This window comes from Astatotilapia calliptera, chromosome 18 (genome assembly GCF_900246225.1).
Source record: "Astatotilapia calliptera chromosome 18, fAstCal1.2, whole genome shotgun sequence".
Classification (NCBI taxonomy): domain Eukaryota; kingdom Metazoa; phylum Chordata; class Actinopteri; order Cichliformes; family Cichlidae; genus Astatotilapia; species Astatotilapia calliptera.
In genome coordinates this window covers 19,186,584-19,193,335 of record NC_039319.1, presented here as the reverse complement: position 1 = coordinate 19,193,335, position 6,752 = coordinate 19,186,584, and positions in this window count along the sequence as shown.

Here is a 6,752-nt window from a genome sequence, read left to right as displayed (position 1 = left end):
CCACTCACTTGCTTAGTGAGCATTATTCCCAGTGGCCTGGCCTCCAGTTTGTAGAGGCAATCGCACATGCCATCTATTGATATAACAGCGACAGGCATGCACGCACACACAATTTTCAGATTTTCTGTTTCATCAACACCAGCCAATCAGTGAAAGGAAGAAGGGGGGCAGAAGGAGAAGAAACGTGTTTTTATAAAGGATTGTAAACATGTGATTCTTCTTTTGTATGGGGGGAATTAGAGATCTTTCAACACTTTTCATATCACTCCAGGGCATCTTATGTTTTGGAGCCTCCACATTTGTTAGACATTTCTAGCTTCCCCAGCCTTTGCTGTGAGTGCAGTTTGTTTCAGGCAGCTGTGGAAAGAAGCGTGTGATCCTGTAGGTTCTTAGCACTAAACAGCTGTAATCTCACCTCTTACGGCCAAAAGCTTCTAAAAGTAGGTTGGTGGGGTTTCTCACATCCTAAAAAATATTACCCCTCAGTCCTGTAAGGCAAGCCTTTTAAAAGACGGGGGAATTATTAGACACGTGCATCTCTTTCATTAACGCCTTGGTGCCGCCTGGTTTCTCTGCGAAAGCCTTATCTCTCTGGAGAGACTTTTGGAGAGTTTCCATGTCTCGCCATGCATGGTTTCATGAGTTCAGAAAGCAGCTCACCTAAGAATAATGTCTGAAAGAAACAAAGAAAGAAAGATTGTTTTCTCTCTCATAAAGTAAGTAAAGGGTGTCTTGGTGGTTTGCTAATGTAAGCCTCCACTGGCCCCACTCATGACTGTATGGGGGTGAAGTACAAACACTTTACTGGATTACAAAGTCATTCTCCACCTAAACACTGACCTGTGCTGCTGTGCAGAACATTTGTCAGGTGGCTGTTACTAATTTGAGGCCCGTTGGGTGACTGTAAAACTATCTGAAGCTAAAGTTAAGCTGTTTGAACATGTCTGTGATGGTGCTATGAGCTCATTTGGTTTATCACTTTGCTGCTAAGTTGTTATGTCAGTTTTCACCGTTTGCATTATATCTAGACAAGAATAAGAGACAGAGAGACATGGGCAGGCTTATAGTGATATTCCATTAAAGGGGCTCTTGCACACCATGAAGAGCATAACACAGGGACTGAAAAATGATCTTTATTTCACAATTTTTCATTTTTTACTACTACTAATAATGAAAAGTCATATGAGGAGTCAGATTGCGGAGTTAGAATAAGAAAGAAGACACCGATGCAAGAATGAGGTACCAGGGATGATATCGGTCGACAATAAAGTCTGATGTACAGGTTCTGGTTGACCAAAACCTATTAATTGTGCACATATAATGAATGATAAAACAATATTAGGTGAGTTATGGATTTTCCAAATTATTCCGATTTTTTTCAATTTCTTTTTATGTTTAGGTGTAGTAATAAAATAAAATACATTTGAAATATTTGGTATGAATGTAAAGTCTAATTAGTTGCCAGAACTTTGAAGAAATATGCAAACTGGTTGACTAAAAAAAACTAAGTAAAGCTTACTCAAGATAACTAAGTTAGGGCAACTTAGTACAGTTGTGAATGCCTAAAAAATAAGTAAACTACAAGAGCCTTTGAAAGAACTTCCTGTACCAAGTTTTAAATAAAGTGAACAGAGCCACACACTAGTACAAATAATACTGTTATTCTTTTACATGCGTGCCATGTCGCTATCAAGTTTAATACAACTCAGTAAGATAGTTTTACAAACAGCACTGAATATGTTTGTATAAATATTTTTATTGCATTGCATAAAAAGGGCTTATTAACATCACTGATATGAATTATTAAAAACAGAAACACATATTTTAAATGAGCGATGTCAAACTCATTTTACACTGTGGGCCACCTACAAGCTGACTTCGATCTTATGTTTCTGTCAGTGTGCAGAACATTTAATCCCATGCAAGAAAAAGAAGTACGTCTCGTAATCTATATGATAAAGAAATGCTGCTGTAGTAAATGAAAGAAATCTGTCAGCACGACTCTTCGAGCTTAAATTGTAAGAAATAAATATTTCGGGTAGCTCATTGCCCAGAATGTCCTGTAATTATAAAATGCCCTTTCTTTTTCTTAAAAAAAAATACTGTGTAGCCACTGTATAAAAATGAAATTTTTGTAGTAGATGGGGGAAAAAACAGGAACATTTCTATTATTTCATTGATTATTTATTATGTATTTAATTAGGTGTAGTATGAATGGCCATGGGGTGGATATTTATCTGTAGCCAAAGCTGTAAAAATGCTTTTAAAAATCCTAAATGAATGTCCTCCTTTACATTTTCCAAAGCTGTCCAGAGTCCTGGCTGGAAGTCTGCCAGGCCAGTTCTGACTCCTCGGCCTCATGTTTGACAACGCTGTTGTAAGTAGTTAATAGGATAGTGTCATAAAATCACTGATAATTGCAGTAAGAACAAAACATAACGTGACAAATCACATAGAACATGCTGAGTAAACAAAGCATGTTTATATTATTATCATTCTTTTTCATTAGCATCTTTAAACAGCAGCCAGTGAATAGCATAAGCCAATTAATATGAAATATTGCACCAAAAAAAAGTGGTTTTATATTGAGTAACTATGTGCTATTATTTTTGACCAACGCCACTGGTTAATTGTTGAGTAACTCAGATAAGGACAGTAAATATTACTAAAGGTTTCATGAATTTGAAAAATCTGTCAAACTGCTTAGAAAAACCATTGTCATCATCTTCATCATCTTTTAGAGTAAAACAGCACAAATTCACCATCACTCAGTGTGTCATCCTATCTGTGGAGGTGAAATGTAGACTCTCAGGGTACTGTCTTCGGTTCTCATTAACCACCCCTGCCACTCTGCAGATGTTCACCAACATAGCTGCATATTGTAAACACTTCTTCATCTTGATCTTCAGTCACAGGCGTCCATCTGCTCCTATAACCTGCTCATGTCCAGGAGTGGCACTCGAAGGCCTGTTTTTCCCCTTCGTGGAACTGGGCACGGCTTGCCTGGACTGGGTTGGGCCGGGCTGAGTGGTAGAGGGAAACAGGCAGCTGGAAATGGGAGCTCATGTGGAATGTGAGGAATTGGGTTGTGTGGTAGGGGGCCCCTTCAAGCCTAACAAACTCAGGGAGGTCCGAGGCCTGGTCTGGAGGCCTTGGATAAATAAACCATCTGAGATGACCATGCGCTGTGCAGATATCTGCCATCACACCTCCCTGGCTTCTAAACACAAACCACCCAAGCCCTCTCTCCTTCTTTCACCTTTCCATGTCCTTTGTCCCACATGGTGCCTCTCCCAACTTCCTCTTTCTTTATCATCTCCCCTGGTCTGTCTTCCCTGCCTTTATCTCCACTTATCAGAATCAGATTTTTTTCCCCCTTCATCTCGCATTCAGTCTCCCCAGTCCTGCTCTCCCCCCTCCACCTCCCCCTATCTCCATTCCTCCATTTCATCTCTCCCCAGAGACTCCATCCATCGAGCCGTTCATCCATGCATGGCTGGCTGTCCGTCCGGGGTTCTGTATGTGCTATAGGCAGCGCTACGGAACCACTCTGGCACTCAGCCGTCTCACAACAGCAGAGACACTGGGTGTTCAGGCCCACGCTGTTTATTTTCTCAAAGGCTCATGCCGCCTTTTCTCTCATAAAGAATAAATAAAAGCAAAGAGGGTCTTCACGTGGAAGACACACTTAAACCCATATAGCCAGCAAAATGAGCTATTACAAAAAAAACGGTTTATATATAATACTTCAAGAAAGGAGCAGGGAGTCATGTTGCTCAGAAAAGTGCTGAACTGCAGTGCTTTCTGAGGGTTGTGGGAAACCCTCAGAAAGTTTCTGGATTCACTTTTGAAAAAGAAGACCTTTAAAATAAAAATCCTTCCATTAAAATGCACCAATGCAGGAGGTCAAAGCAGAAGTGGCTGTCCTTCTCTTATCCTCTTCTAAAGTTGTGTGTGTCTCTGTGTCGAGCTGCATATCATAACATGCCAATTAGAGAAAGTAATATAATTTAACCAAATTTTACACACTTTCCCAGTATTACCTAAAGGCACTAAAGTATCTTACACATAAAAAATAAAATAAATTAACAAACAATCAAAACTTCAGAAGACTAGTCAGCGATTAGGGCGATAAGATCATAATAATTTTCTACCCCTTCATTACACAATTTTGATATCTTTCAATATTTTGTCATGTGTCTTAATATTTCAGTATACTGAAACATTAATCATCAGAGCATCCCATCCAGACCTAAAAGAGAAAAAGACTCAGACATAACAAGAAGAAACAAACAAACAAAAAAATCTCTGAAAAAAAAAAATAAAACAGAACAGCCACAAGCACGTTTAAAGTCAAGCCCCATTTAAATGCACAGATTATGTTGACAGATGACCAAAGCAAATATTTTAGAAAGATAAACAAAAACACCGGATCAGTTTTAAAATTCTGAAAATGTTTGTATTGTTTCAGTTATAAACTAATTTGCACACGATTCGTGTAAAGTTCACAAAGTCACATTGGTGGGAAGATCCTGTAAGTTTTTCCAGCTTGATGACACACACAAACTTTTACTTCCCAGATATCAGTGAAAAGGCTCAAAATTTGCCCGGGTGCTGAGAGACACTTTCTTTATTGAGCATCTCTGTCAGTCTCAGAGCAGAGTCAAAGCTGCCACCCACAGTCTCACACAAGATTAATTATGATAATGCACTCCTATACCCCTTTGTCATCGAAATGAATGGTTGCCTTTCTGGGGGGAAAACACACAAAACCCAGAGAGAGACAGTGAAACACACTTTTCTTTAAGTCTTTGTTCGTGCGGTTGTAACAGAGGTATTGTCAGATGCAGCAACCAGGTGGCAATGGAAACTTAGACCTGTAGCCTTTACAAGAAAGTGCGAACATGCATATGTATGGCAGTGAGAGCAAGCATAGCTGAAATGGTATAGCTTTTCCAAAAAAAATAGTGCCACACTAGCTTGATTTAAAAGTGTTGAAGCTCATCAGAAAAGCTCCACCTTAAAGATTGTGAAACATCGAGCTCTTCTTCATATGAGACACATTTTTTTCCCTTCAGTAGAAAACTGAGGCTGAAATTGCTGATGTCTTGCATTTCAGACGTCACTGAAGACTTTCTCACAATTTTAAAGCCAATAACAAGCAGCTTTTGCTTAAAGCTGGACAGAATCAAATGAAAAATATCACTGAACGTCTGAGAAACAAACTTTGGGCTGTTCCAGCTAAACACACAGCGGAATGAGACCAGAAAGAACGGAGTATCTGAAGACTTCTTCCTTTGATGTTGCTGAGAAAGATGTGATCCCAGCCGAGCGCCTAATCAAAGTTTCGTTAATTTGCTGGAGAGGGCAAGGGTGTGTGCGGGAGGTTGGGGGGTTACAATGTGACAGACAGCGATATCTGGCTTAGTGTAGGTGTGTCCGAGGAATGTCACAGGGGTTGTTACCCCACACACTGAATCTGTGTCGCCACACACACTCTTTGTTGGCCGAGCAGCATAAGCAACTGTTGTATGTAATACTTGTAAAAGGGGTGTTTGTGTGCATATGTATTCAAATGCTGGTGTGTGTGTCTGTTTTTGGTGTGGCGGTAGCATCTTAAAAGGTATAGTGTGTGGAAAAAAAAAAGAGGGAGGGAGGAAATTCATTTGTGGCCAGAGAACACAGAAGACAAATTGAGGAAGTGTTGTGCTAATGTGTAGGGGTCAGCAGCAAACACACGCAGGTTTCTGACTGACTGCCACTTGGGTGGCCTGCTTGCTCTCTCTGTGTGTGTGTCTGTCTCTTACTCACCCACAATCAGCCCTCAAGCCACGAAGCCACCCATCGTCTCAGACACCCCCACCACCACCCAGAGCACAGACTCCACCCCACCTCTCTGTGCATCTGTTTGTCCGTGCACCACACATTTGCCTCCACTGTCCATCTGACCCACCCATCTTGTACTCCTCTTTATTTCACACTTCTCCATTAAAACTTGAGTTCATGATGACTGACCCATCACTGAGCCACTCTGAATCTGATCTATTTGTTCTAATTTTTAAAAAAAAACGAACAAACTCCCAACAAACTTCGAGTACTTTCCTTTCTGCTTCTAACACAGTGATTCTTAGGACTCGTCTTAACTCACAAGTTAAAATTTAGAAAAGTGAACTACTTCTTTACCAAATCTATCAGCTTTACTCTGGATGATCCAGACTTTACTTTGGATAGTTTTCCCCACAGCATCTTCAGTAGACAGTATCGCTCCAACAAAAGCAAATCAGTCATTTACAGACTATCAAGAGTCTCTGGAACACTAATTTCTGGAAAAGTATTATATATATTTTTTCATGACTTTGTGTAACACAAAGATGATTGATTTATTTCAGTTTTATTCAGGCGGTGGCCAGGGTGTGGCGTTATAAAAGTTCACAGTCCCTGGAGGGTAAATGAGACCCCACTTTTTCAGATTTACATGAACTTCCCCTTTTAAACTACAAATCTGCTAACCAGCTGTCTTTTATTATACAAATCAGATAGCATCAGTCTAACATGCCCAGAGGTGTCATATAATGCATTTATCTTGACAAAAAGCATTAAATGTTGACAACCATTTGAATCTTCCCCAACCAACACTGAGCCACTTCCCAGACTCTTAACAAAAGGAAAATAAAAAACCTCTGATGAGAACCAGTCTGCTGAACTCCAGACCTCTGTCAACTTTTGTCTTTATAATTCAAGCACACCATCAC